The sequence below is a fragment of the Aotus nancymaae genome, unplaced genomic scaffold (genome assembly GCF_030222135.1).
Source record: "Aotus nancymaae isolate 86718 unplaced genomic scaffold, 86718_ANA_hifiasm-v0.15.2.pri h1tg000018l, whole genome shotgun sequence".
NCBI classification, from domain to species: Eukaryota; Metazoa; Chordata; class Mammalia; order Primates; family Aotidae; genus Aotus; species Aotus nancymaae.
In genome coordinates, this window is record NW_026988430.1 from 2,487,387 (window position 1) to 2,499,464 (window position 12,078).

General features: G+C 52.0%; 2 pseudogenes; both read right to left on the minus strand.

Moving 5' to 3' along the window:
- Positions 1–257: 257 nt before the first annotated feature.
- LOC105714433 (L-lactate dehydrogenase A-like 6A) lies at positions 258–9,698 on the minus strand (annotated as a pseudogene).
- A 1,454-nt stretch (positions 9,699–11,152) lies between these two features.
- LOC105714431 (heat shock protein beta-6-like) lies at positions 11,153–11,486 on the minus strand (annotated as a pseudogene).
- Between the last annotated feature and the right edge of the window lie 592 nt (positions 11,487–12,078).

Here is a 12,078-nt window from a genome sequence, read left to right on the forward strand (position 1 = left end):
TTTTAGCATTTTAATTCTCTCCTCCTATTTATTGACTTTGACAATTATTCAGGTTTGAGAAAAAGGAAAAAAAGAAAACAGCAACAGTTTCTTCCAGCCAGCACGGGTGTAATGCACCAGTTTGTCCATCCTGAGACGGCGAGGCTGTCAGTGTGCGGACAGTTTCCGGTGGGATTTTGAACTGGTCATTAATGTGTCCACTGAGTTGGAGCTCATTCTCTTTTCTCTTTTGCTTTTTGTTTCTTAAGGGCATATATATATATATATTCCAACTTTTAGAATTCAAATTTATTCAAAAGTTTGACATATACAATTCCATAACGACTATTTCATCTTCAATCTACAGAATGATAACTTTAAGCAACTTTAAAGCTTGAGCTCCTTCTGAATTTCCCAAAGTATTTCTGCACTCTTTTGCAAGCAGGCCTGCTCTTCAAGGGTCAGTTTTACTTGTATAAGGTCTGCGATACCATTCTCTCCCAGGATACATGGGACACTAAGGAATATTTCTTCATTTATTCCATAGAGGCCCTGGAAACCACTTTTTTGTGGACATTTTCCCACTGCTCGGGATCTTTATCAGTTCCTATATCTGGGTTCAGATCCTTCAGAGGGACACCGGCAATGTTCACACCACTCCACACAGGAACACTTGAGTCGCCATGCTTTCCAAGGACCAGCCCATGACAGCTTTCAGAGTGGACGCCAAGCCTTCGCCCAATAAAGTAACAAAAATGAGCAGAGTCCAGATTACAGCCACTTCCAATAACACCGTTTTTGGGAAATGCACTCAATTTCCAGGCTACGTAAGTTAAGATATCCACTGGATTAGTAACAATAAGCAGTTTGCAGTGAGGACTGTATTGGGTAATACTGGGAATTATTAATTTAAAGTGTCTGGTAGAGAACTTTTGGCCTCGTTCCCCAGTCATGCAGAAAAGGCCTAATTCCCAATAAAGGAGGCCCTTCCTCCCCCGCAGGGAGGGTCCCTTATCTCACTCTATCCTGGCCGGGCCCAAGGCCAGCAACCTTTCCGCCCAGCAACCCCCCAAGCCAATCACCATCCGCCCCCGTAGCCTCTCGTCCCACAAGCTCCTGCCCGGCAGGTTTTCTGCCCAGCAACCAACCCAGCCAATCGCTAGATCAGCTGTCCTACCGCTTTTCTGCCCAGCAACCAACCTGGCCAATCGCTGCCTGCCAGGTCAGCCTTCCTACTGCCCCAGGCCCTCAGTCCCTATAAAACCGACCGAACAAAGCAAGTGCGCACGATTCCTCCCTTCCCGCTTGAGTCGCCCGGAGATCCCAATAAAGCTGGTACCGGTCACCACGCATCCTGCCTCGTGTCTATCGCGTGCCTGCCTCCGTGGGTCGGGGTCCCACAGCCGGGGTTGCACAAGTGGTGCCGAAACCCGGGAGCACGGGCTGCCGGCCTGGCGGCAGCCCCCTCCTCCAGCAACCCTTTTGGATTCGACATCTCTACACTCCGAATAAGGTAAGTTCATTTTTTTCTTCTTACCTTTCCTTCCACGTGGTGTGCACAGTAGTCCCTCCCAACTCTCCGGACCCCTCGCCTAGCATCGGCCGACCCAAGGAAGGTCCTCCGTTCCGGCTCCAGGAGCCCTTCCGGGAACTGCCAGACAGGGGACGCCCTCTCTGACTCTTCCCTCTGTTAATTCTCTGGGTATCGGCAGTGCTAGGGGGACGCCTCTTCCTGCATCTGCCCAGCCGTTGGCAGGGAACCACTGCTGCGCACACCATGGGGAACACGGAGTCCAAAATACCCCCTAACACCTCTCTTGGGTGTTTATTGCAAAACTTCTTCAAATTGGGATACTCGCAAACCTTGAGGCGAAAGAAACTTATTTTCTTGTCTCAAGTGGCATGGCCTCAGTACCAGCTCGATAACCAGTCACATTGGCCCCCGACTGGCACTTTCGATTTCAACATCCTTCGTGACCTTGACGATTTCTGCCGCCGTACAGGCAAAGATCGCGAGGTGCCTTATGTACTGGCTTTTTGGGATCTCCGTACCCACCCGGACCTTTGTTCCACTTGCTCTACTCATCAGATTCTTTTAGCTCAGGTCCCTCGCAACACCTCCTCCACTATCTCCATTACCTCTCCCCTACCTTACTCAACACAGGAAGAGCTGCCTGAACATCTGTCTCCTCCCCCTGCACTTCCTGCCTCAGAGGCCTCGCCTCGCCCTTCCCCCACTCCCCCTGCACTTCCTGCCTCAGAGGCCTCGCCTCGCCCTTCCCCCACTCCCCCTGCACTTCCTGCCTCAGAGGCCTCGCCTCGCCCTTCCCCCACTCCCCCTGCACTTCCTGCCTCAGAGGCCTCGCCTCGCCCTTCCCCCACTCCCCCTGCACTTCCTGCCTCAGAGGCCTCGCCTCGCCCTTCCCCCACTCCCCCTGCACTTCCTGCCTCAGAGGCCTCGCCTCGCCCTTCCCCCACTCCCCCTGCACTTCCTGCCTCAGAGGCCTCGCCTCGCCCTTCCCCCACTCCCTCCGCGCCTCCTCCTTTGGAGACCGCACCCTTAAGATGGCGGCAGCTTTCTATTTTTAACTCTACTTTCTCCTGCTTTCTATTTTTAACTCTACCATCTCCCGCTTTCTACTTTAACTCTATTTTTCTCCTTTCTTCCTAATTCTGGTGTGAGGGAGTAAGTTTATGTGTAGTCCCATGGCCTAACAGCTATGGGGCTTGTGTGGGCCTCAACCCGCAGTTCCACAGGGACGTGGCCGGGAAGACATCACACTGGTCTCCCACCTGGGGGGCACCCACCCTTTGTCCGTCAGTCTTACATGTGGTGCTGTCTTTATTGTAGCCTCTAATTTTGCCATGTGGCAAATAGCACTAGCCCTATCTCTTTTTATTTTCTTCCTTATTATAATCATTATAGCCTGCAGGTTTTCTCAGCCACCCCCTCCGGGAAAGGAACTCTTCTGCCCGTGTTGGGTGTAGTACTTGTTCCTATTCCTTCCTCGCCTCCGACTGACCCACAAAAGTCAACTATGGGGAACCAGAAGTCCCGCTTAGATCCCAAGTCATCATTAGGATGCCTAGCCCAAAACCTACCCAAACTAGGGCTTTCCATACAGAAAAGAAAAAAATGCCTTCTTTACCATTCCTCTACACTCTAAGTCTTACTTTCTCTTTAAAAATCCTTCAGTCAACTTGGCTACTTTGTTTCCTCTTCCATCCCATTCCCCCTCCCCAGCCCATTCCTGTCCTAAGCTAATGGATACATTTGTTACACCTTGGGAGGGCCTGTCTAATCTTTCTCTCTCTAGCCCAGACCTTGTGTTTTTGTAAATAGTTCAATAGTGACAGCAGAGGGGTAGCGAAAAGCGGCCTATGCAGCCTATGCAGTAGTTACAGATTCAGCCACCCTCAAGGCACATCGCCCCCCCAGTGGACCTACCGAATAAGGCCACCTTAGCTAACCAACTCGGGCCCTTGAAATGAAGGTGACTGTTAATAATGGTGCTGGTAATGAAAGTGGTAATGATGATGAAGGTTATGGTAATGGTGATGATGGTAACGATAGTGATGGTAAAGGTGATGATGCTAAAGGTAGTAATGATAAAGATTGTAGTAATGACAGTAGTAATAATAAGGGTAATAATAAAGGTGCAACAATCCCCCCCAGTTCCTCCATCTCCTGAATCCAACCTAGCCTCTCCCGTTAGTGCACACACCGGCTTGCGCAGTGCTCCTAGCGATGAAGCCTCCCTCCTTTGCCCCCTCCGCGAGGTGGCCAGAGCAGAGGGTATTGTCTGAGTGCACATTCCCTTCTCCCTCTCTGATCTGTCAGCCATTAAGAAACGCCTAGGATCTGTCTCCACCAATCCTACTACTTACACCAAAGAATTCCGCTACCTTACTCAAGCATATAATTTAACCTGGCATGACACATTTGTAATCCTATCCTCCACCCTTACCCTAGATGAGCGTGACCGGATTTTTACAGCAGCCTGGGAATATGCTAATCAGATACATCTGACTAACAACCAGATGCCAGTAGGCACGGCAGCGGTCCCCGAGGCCGACCCTAACTGGGATTATCAGGACGGTCGGGATGGCCACCGCCGTCGAGACCAAATGCTACAGTGCCTCCTGGCGGGCATGCAAAGTGCAGCCCAAAAGGTAGTCAATTATGATAGGTTAAGGGAAATAACTCAGGGACCCGATGAAAACCCATATGATCCTCCATACCCGGCTGGATCCGGCCTCCTTAGCAGGAGCTACAGTCCTAGCCACCCACTTTATCTCCCAGTCAGCGGCTGACATAAGGAGGAAGCTTAAAGAAGCTGAGGAAGGCCCCCAGACTCCCATACGAGACCTGGTAAACATGGCATTTAAGGTTTTTAATGCCCGAGAGGATACGGCGGAAGCTGCACGCCAAGCCTGCCTAAAGCAGAAGGTGACACTTCAAACTCAGGCCCTAGCGGTGGCCCTGCGGCCTGCAGGGCCCCAAAGGCTCAAATCTGAACCCCGCACCCCCCCGGGGGCCTGCTTTAAGTGCGGGAAGGAGGGTCACTGGTCTAGGGTCTGCCCCCAGCCACGGGCCCCAATGAAGCCTTGCCCTATTTGCCAACTCGAGGGACACTGGAAATCGGACTGTCCTAACTTCCCCAGGGTACCGGTTCCTCAAAACCAGTGCGTCGGGCGGAAGCAGTCGATGGCCGTCCCCGGATGGGAGACGCCTGTAAGTCAGGAGTCTACCTCTGGGGAGTCTCCACTTCCCCATTTGATGGGCCTGTTGGACAATTAGTGGGGCCCTGGCTCTTTAACCCCAGTTACCCTCGCGGAGCCTAGAGTCACTCTACAGGTAGCGGGTAAAAGTGTCTCCTTCTTGCTGGACACGGGGGCTACCTTTTCTGTCCTCCCCTCTTTTTCGGGCCCCATTATCCCTTCCCAGGTCTCAGTCGTGGGAGTTGACGGAACCCCCCAAGTCCCTAGCCAAACTCTGCCACTCACATGCTCTTATGGCTCTATTCCATTTACACACTCCTTCCTGGTAATTCCAGCCTGTCCAGTGCCCTTACTAGGACGGGACATTCTCTCCAAGCTAAATGCCAATATTACCCTCTCCCCCACTGCCCAGTATAACCTCCTTCTTTTAGCACATGTCCCAGAGCACACACCCACAGCGGATTTGGCCACACTACTCCCTAAAGTAAGTCCCCAAGTCTGGAATATCAACAGCCCCACCGTGGCCGCCCACCATCGGCCTGTTAAAATTTTCCTCAAGGAATCCGCTCCCAGGTTCTTATCTCGTCCCCAATTCCCCATCTCCAAAGCCCATTGCCTCGGACTCCACCCTATAATTGAACGGCTCAAAAGTCGAGGCCTTTTAATCCCCACCAATTCCCCATGCAATGCCCCCATCCTTCCTGTCCGCAAACCTTCAGGACAATATAGGTTGGTTCAGGACTTGCGTCTCATTAATGAGGCAGTCATACCTATACATCCAGTCGTTCCGAACCCCTATACACTACTCTCTCATGTCCCTCCAGACACCACGTACTTCTCAGTTTTAGATCTTAAGGATGCTTTTTTTTACCATTCCTCTCGACCCAAGCTCATACTTTATCTTTGCCTTCACTTGGGATGATCCCCTCACAGGCGTTTCCCAGCAGCTCACGTGGACAGTCCTCCCCCAGGGATTCCGGGACAGCCCCCACTTGTTTGGGCAAGCGCTAGCCTCAGACCTACTCAACTGTAACCTCACACCCTCTTCTGTCCTCCAATATGTAGATGATTTACTGGTCTGCTCCCCCAGTCACCCCGAATGTATATGGGCCACCACCATCCTCCTCAATTTCCTACATGACAAGGGGTATCGAGTGTCCCCTAGCAAGGCCCAGGTAGCCTCATCTTCAGTCACCTACCTAGGCTTACAGCTCACGCCTGGGAAAAAATCCATCACGGTCGATCGGGTACAGGCTCTTAAGGCCCTCCAGGTCCCACAGTCAGCTCAGGAGATACTTTCCTTTTTGGGACTAGTTGGGTTCTTCCGCCACTGAGTCCCTAATTATGCCGTCTTAGCCAAGCCCCTATATCAGGCCACAACCGAAACCCCTACGGGACCGCTCTCTTCCCAGGGTACAGTTAATCAGGCCTTCCGGGCACTCCTTAAAGTTCTATGCGCATCCACCAGCCTGGCTTTGCCCAACCCCAACCTACCCTTTCATCTGTATACAGATGAGAAATCTCATACCGCAATAGGGGTCCTAGCACAACCAGTAGGAGGCACTCTTCTACCTCTAGTCTACCTGTCCAAACAACTAGACCCCACTGAAAGGGGGTGGCAGCCTTGTCTCTGTGCCTTAGCTACAGTGGCTACCCTCACCACTGAGGCCCTTAAAATTAATCTGCAGCTTCCACTTTGGGTGTTCTCCACCCATAAGCTTACTGAACTTCTAACACACCGATCTCTACCTCACCTGGGACCGTCTAGAGTTCAATTAATACATCTGCTTTTTATTGAGAACCCCAACATCACACTTTCACACTGCCCCGCCCTAAACCCTGCCACCCTTTTTCCTTGCCCAACGAGCCCTGTGTCAGAACACCATTGTCCAGAAGTACTAGCCGAGACACAAACACCCCGCTTTGATCTACAGTCTCAACCTCTGCCGTTGGCCCTCATCTTATTTGTCGATGGCAGTTCCATCTCACACCCCTCCGGTCCCCGAACAGCTGCCTATGCTGTGGTTACACAAACTGACATTATTGAGACCCACTCCCTGCCCTTAGGGACCACCTCACAACAGGCTGAACTGGTAGCACTTACTCGAGCCCTAATATGGTCTAAGGACAAGGAAGTTAACATCTACATGGACTCCAAATATGCCTTTCTCATAGCCCACTCCCATTGTATGATCTGGAAGGAATGGGGTTTCCTCACTACTAAGGGCACCCCTGTTCTAAATGGGAAACTTATTGCTGACCTTATTCAGGCTGTCCAACTCCCTAGCAAAGTTGCCATCATCCACTGTAGGGGACATCAAACCATTGGCTCCACAGTGGCTATGGGCAATGCCTTGGCAGATAGAGTGGCAAAGGACACAGCAAGAACTCACCCACCCCCTGCCTGCCTCTATTTCCTGTCCAGGTCATACAAACCACGTTACTCAGACCTAGAAAAACAAACTCTCCAAAGCACCCCAGGAGTGACGTTCAAAGACGAATGGGCCTTTAAGCACAACCTTCTCATTCTCCCAAAACAGCAACAAACCCAGATAATCCGGGATATTCATAACTCTCTTCACATTGGGCCTAAGGCCCTGCTCCACTTCCTTAGTCCACTCCTACATCCAGACGGCCTTTCTCAAACCATCCATAAGGTCCATACAGAATGTCTCACCTGTGCCAAAGTTAACCCCCAGAGGTCCTGTCACCCCCACAAACATCTCCATCAATTACGGGGATTCCTCCCCGGCCAAGACTGGCAAATCGACTTCACCCATATGCCAAAGCATAAACAGTATCGGTATCTGTTAACCATTGTTGATACCTTTTCAGGCTGGATTGAGGCTTACCCTACAGCGTCAGAGTCTGCAGGAACGGTGGCCACTCATCTTATCCAAGACATCATTCCGCACTTCGGATTGCCAGCCACCATACAATCTGACAATGGTCCAGCCTTTATTTCCAAAGTTACTAACAGTGTTTGCACTTCCCTAGGAATCCAGTGGAAACTACACGCGGCCTATCACCCGCAGTCCTCGGGTAAGGTAGAGAGAGCCAATGGCCTCCTCAAAGAACATTTAACTAAACTAATGCTTGAGCTCCGCCAATCCTGGGTTACTCTGCTTCCCATCGCCCTCGCCAGACTGAGAGCCAGCCCTCGGGGCCCCTCACAGCTTAGTCCATTTGAGCTGCTGTACGGTCGCCCTTTTCTGCTCTCAATCCCACCACCTCCTGGCGCTGCTCCTTTAGAAGGATACCTCCCCTATTTCACCCTTCTCCAAAGCCTTCTTCCTGAGCACGCCAACGTCTCTCTTCCTCATCCCACACAATCTTCTGAAAACCCCCCAGCAATTTCCCCCAGAGACTCGGTTCTCATTAAAAATCTCACCCCAAAACCTCTCACTCCAAGGTGGGAAGGCCCGTACACGGTCATCCTCACCACCCTTTCTGCCATTAAAATAGCTGAGGTCTCGTCCTGGATTCACCTTTCGTGGGTTAAAAAGGCTCTCCATGGCACCCCTCCCAGCTGGAGGGCCACCCCTACTGGCCCTCTATCTCTTAAACTTACCAAAACCTAACTCTCTCGTCAAGTAATTAATTATGTTAATCTGTTCTCATTTACCATTCAAGTTGTCCAGGACCAGCTTAATTCCCTTGCAGAAGTCGTCTTACAAAACCGCCAAGGTCTGGACCTGCTCACGGCCGAAAAAGGAGGCCTGTGCCTTGCCCTACCAACCGGTCGGGCACCGTCAGGGACAAAATCACAACTCTCCAGGAGAACTTGGCCAAACGACAGAAGGCTCTTCAGGATAACCCTCTGTGGAGCGGACTTAATGGACTTTTCCCCTACCTCCTTCCTCTTCTTGGACCCGTTCTCAGCCTCTGCCTAATTCTGTTTTTTTTTTACCCTGTCTCTTCCAGTTTCTTCAAAAGCAGTTCCAAGAGCTCACTAGAGCTTACTAGAGTCACCATCCATCAAGTGATGCTCCAACTGATGCCTAACCTCCATTGGCCGGAATACCATTATACACCTCTCCAGACGGCCTAAACTCCTACCCTCTCCCTTTTGCCGCCCCAAAGTCAGCAGGAAGTAGCCAGAAAGACTGCCGCCGCCCTTTTTCCTTTTTAAGGAGTTGGGAATGTCTGGTAGAGAACTTTTGGCCTCGTTCCCCAGTCATGCAGAAAAGGCCTAATTCCCAATAAAGGAGGCCCTTCCTCCCCCACAGGGAGGGTCCCTTATCTCACTCTATCCTGGCCCAGCCTGAGGCCAGCAACCTTTCCGCCCAGCAACCTTTCCGCCCAGCAACCCCCCGAGCCAATCACCATCCGCCCCCGTAGCCTCCCGTCCCACAAGCTCCCGCCCGGCAGGTTTTCTGCCCAGCAACCAACCCAGCCAATCGCTAGATCAGCTCTCCTACCACTTTTCTGCCCAGCAACCAACCTGGCCAATCGCTACCTGCCAGGTCAGCCTTCCTACCACCCCAGGCCCTCAGTCCCTATAAAACTGACCGAACAAAGCAAGCGCGTGCGATTCCTCCCTTCCCGCTTGAGTCGCCCGGAGATCCCAATAAAGCCGGTACCGGTCACCACGCGTCCTGCCTCGTGTCTATCAAGCGCCTGCCTCCGTGGGTCGGGGTCCCACAGCCGGGGTCACACATAAAGATGGACACATTTCGCTGGACTAAATCAAGGCATGTTTCTCCTTTTTTCTGGCGTGTACCTGCCGTGATAATTATTAGATTGGAGTTTGCACTGACCAGGTAATCTTTGCTGGAGACAATTTTTGGCATTTTCATAAAGGGGCCGCCATGTTGAAGATCCATCGTCTCACCCTTCAGTTTGCCTTCATCATCAGTGCCTCAAGTGGTGGGCTGAGGTACTGCCATTTGACGTAGTCAATTTGGGTAAAAAAGGGTAATCACTTCCGGATTGTTTTTACCCATCTTCTGTTTAATATTACTTTTTTACTTTACCTCACAGTAATCATCAGGCATCCTCAATAACCCTGTGAGGTTACTCAGACATTAGCTGATATTTTCTATTCACATTTGTCTTTTTCAAGCCACATCTTCCTCTAACAAATCTCTCAGTATGCAACTGGTCTCAAGTAAATATATCACAAGGATAATTCGGAGGAAGGAAAAATTGGTGCCAGTTGGAATAGGACAGAGAAGCTTCCCAAAATAGATGATGGAAGGAGGGTCTTGGAGGAGACAAATAATTTATATAATGTCCTTATCACTATTTAATACATAGAATACTATTTGATACATTTACCAGGCATTGTCTGATTTCCATATATTGTCTTATTTACTCCACTCAACAACATAAGGTAAAAACTACAATTATCCCTATTCTGTAAATAAAAACAGTTCTTACTTGAAAAACTCCTTTTTCAGGAGAGAGTTTGGTTAAGCAGCATAGTGAGTAAGTGAGGGTTATCATGGTTGGCTCAGGCACCTCTTTTATGCCAATAATTGTGCTTTTTTTTTTTTTTTTTAGAGCTCCAGCAAATTTATTGGGAGAGTGAGCCTGGGAAAGTGACACAGTGGTGGCAGGGAGAACGGCTGTGGGGAATCAGAGTGGGTGCTCGGTTGGGTCTCAAAGGAGAAGAGGAGGGTGGGAGGTGGGTTGCCAAGGAGATTTCGTGTTGGAGACTTGGAGATCAAGACAAAGGGATGGGGTGGGGGGATCTAGTCAGAGTTGGGGAGGGGGCCTAGGACATCCATGCAGAGTCTGGGAAGGTTGAGGCAGGAGAGTCTGTACAATTTGGGGTTGGATGTTCTGGTTGGCCTGGGATAGGTGTCCAAGAGTTGGGGCGGTCAGAAAAGAGTTCCAGAGCCTGGTGTGGCTGGCTGGAGTTTTATGGCAGAAAATGGGCTGGAGGGGCCAGTTGTGGATTGCCTGGTTGCAGGGGAAGGATTAGGTCTTGGGAACCAGGCCCGGATGGTCTGGAGGAGTGGGAGGTCTGTGCAGTCCGGGACATTTGTGGCATGGAAGGATTGTGCCTGACTGTCCTGGGGTTGAGGGAGAGCTGTCTACACCATAATTTGGTGTCAAAGTAGGGAAGGGATGGAAATGTGGTACCCGGATATCTTTGTAGAGTACTCGGAAGTAGAGCAGCGGTTTTAAGTGGGGCTATATGCCAAGAAAGTGGGTCGGTGGGGCTGAGACTGTCCGTCGAGGGTTAGGGGAGTGCTGGTAGGGTCTGGAAGCCAGGGAGGTGTCGGTGTGAAGTCTGAAAGCTAGAGGGGGTGTGACAGTGAGGGTGTCAGAGGAAGGGGCTAGGTTATCAAGGTAGTATCTAGGGTGGAGGTCAGGGCAGAATCCAGGAGTGGCTGAGAGGACAGTCCTGGGCATGATCAGGACATCTGGCTGGGCGGAGTCAGATCAGCTTTAAAAGAGGGAGCCTGAGGAAGCTCCCAGGGTGCAGGCGTGGCCCCGCCCCCTACTTGGCGGTGGCCAGTGGCGGTAATGGGGCCTGGGCCGACACTGGTGTGACCTGGATGGACAGGACGCCCTCGGGGGACAGCGCGGACGTCACGGCAGCCGGATCCACGCCAGGCGGCAGACAGTAGCGGCGGTGGAACTCGCGTGAGATGAATCCGTGCTCATCCGGACGCTTCTCGTCATGCCTCCACGTGTTCGCCCACCACTTTGACAGCGATTTGCTCCAGCGAGAAGTGCTTCACGTCTAGCAGCACCGAGATATGTCCGGGGTCCGTCGGCACCTGGGCAACCGGCAGCGCCACGCTGGGTGCGTGCAGGTAGTAGGGGTCAGGTGATCCCCAAGACGGTGAGGGTTAAGCAGATCCAGTTGGAGCAAGACAGTGGCAAAAGCCTCCATGACAACCTGAGATCTCAGACGCTCCCCAGAGTGACGGGGAGTCTATATTAATTTCCCAGGCATTATTCCTTCACCTCCCCAACATCCCACTGAGCCCTTCCCCCAAATAACGGCACAGTCAACTACACCACCCACACGCAGACCAACAAGACGTCCAGCTTCTGCTGCAGCGTGCGGCGCCAAGCAGGGCCCCCTTAACCGGTGACCATCATTGCTCTGCCGGGCCACACGGGTGTCGCTTGCTCTTGCCACCAGTGCCTCAGCAGCAGCAGAACTGTCCCCGTGTCAGGCCACTACTGCCACTCCATGACCAACCTCCCTGCATACCCTGTCCCCCAGCACCCCCAACACGGGACCACTTTTGTGTTTGGGACGCACCAGGCCTTTGTGCCTCACTCTCCGGAACCCGGTCTGCGCCCAGGCCGAACACCACCAACTCCTGGAGCGCGGCCCCTCCCTCCCTGGGGAGCCAGCCCCTCTACCACTCCAGCCTCTCCCACCTGGGACCACAACTCCTGCCCCCGGGA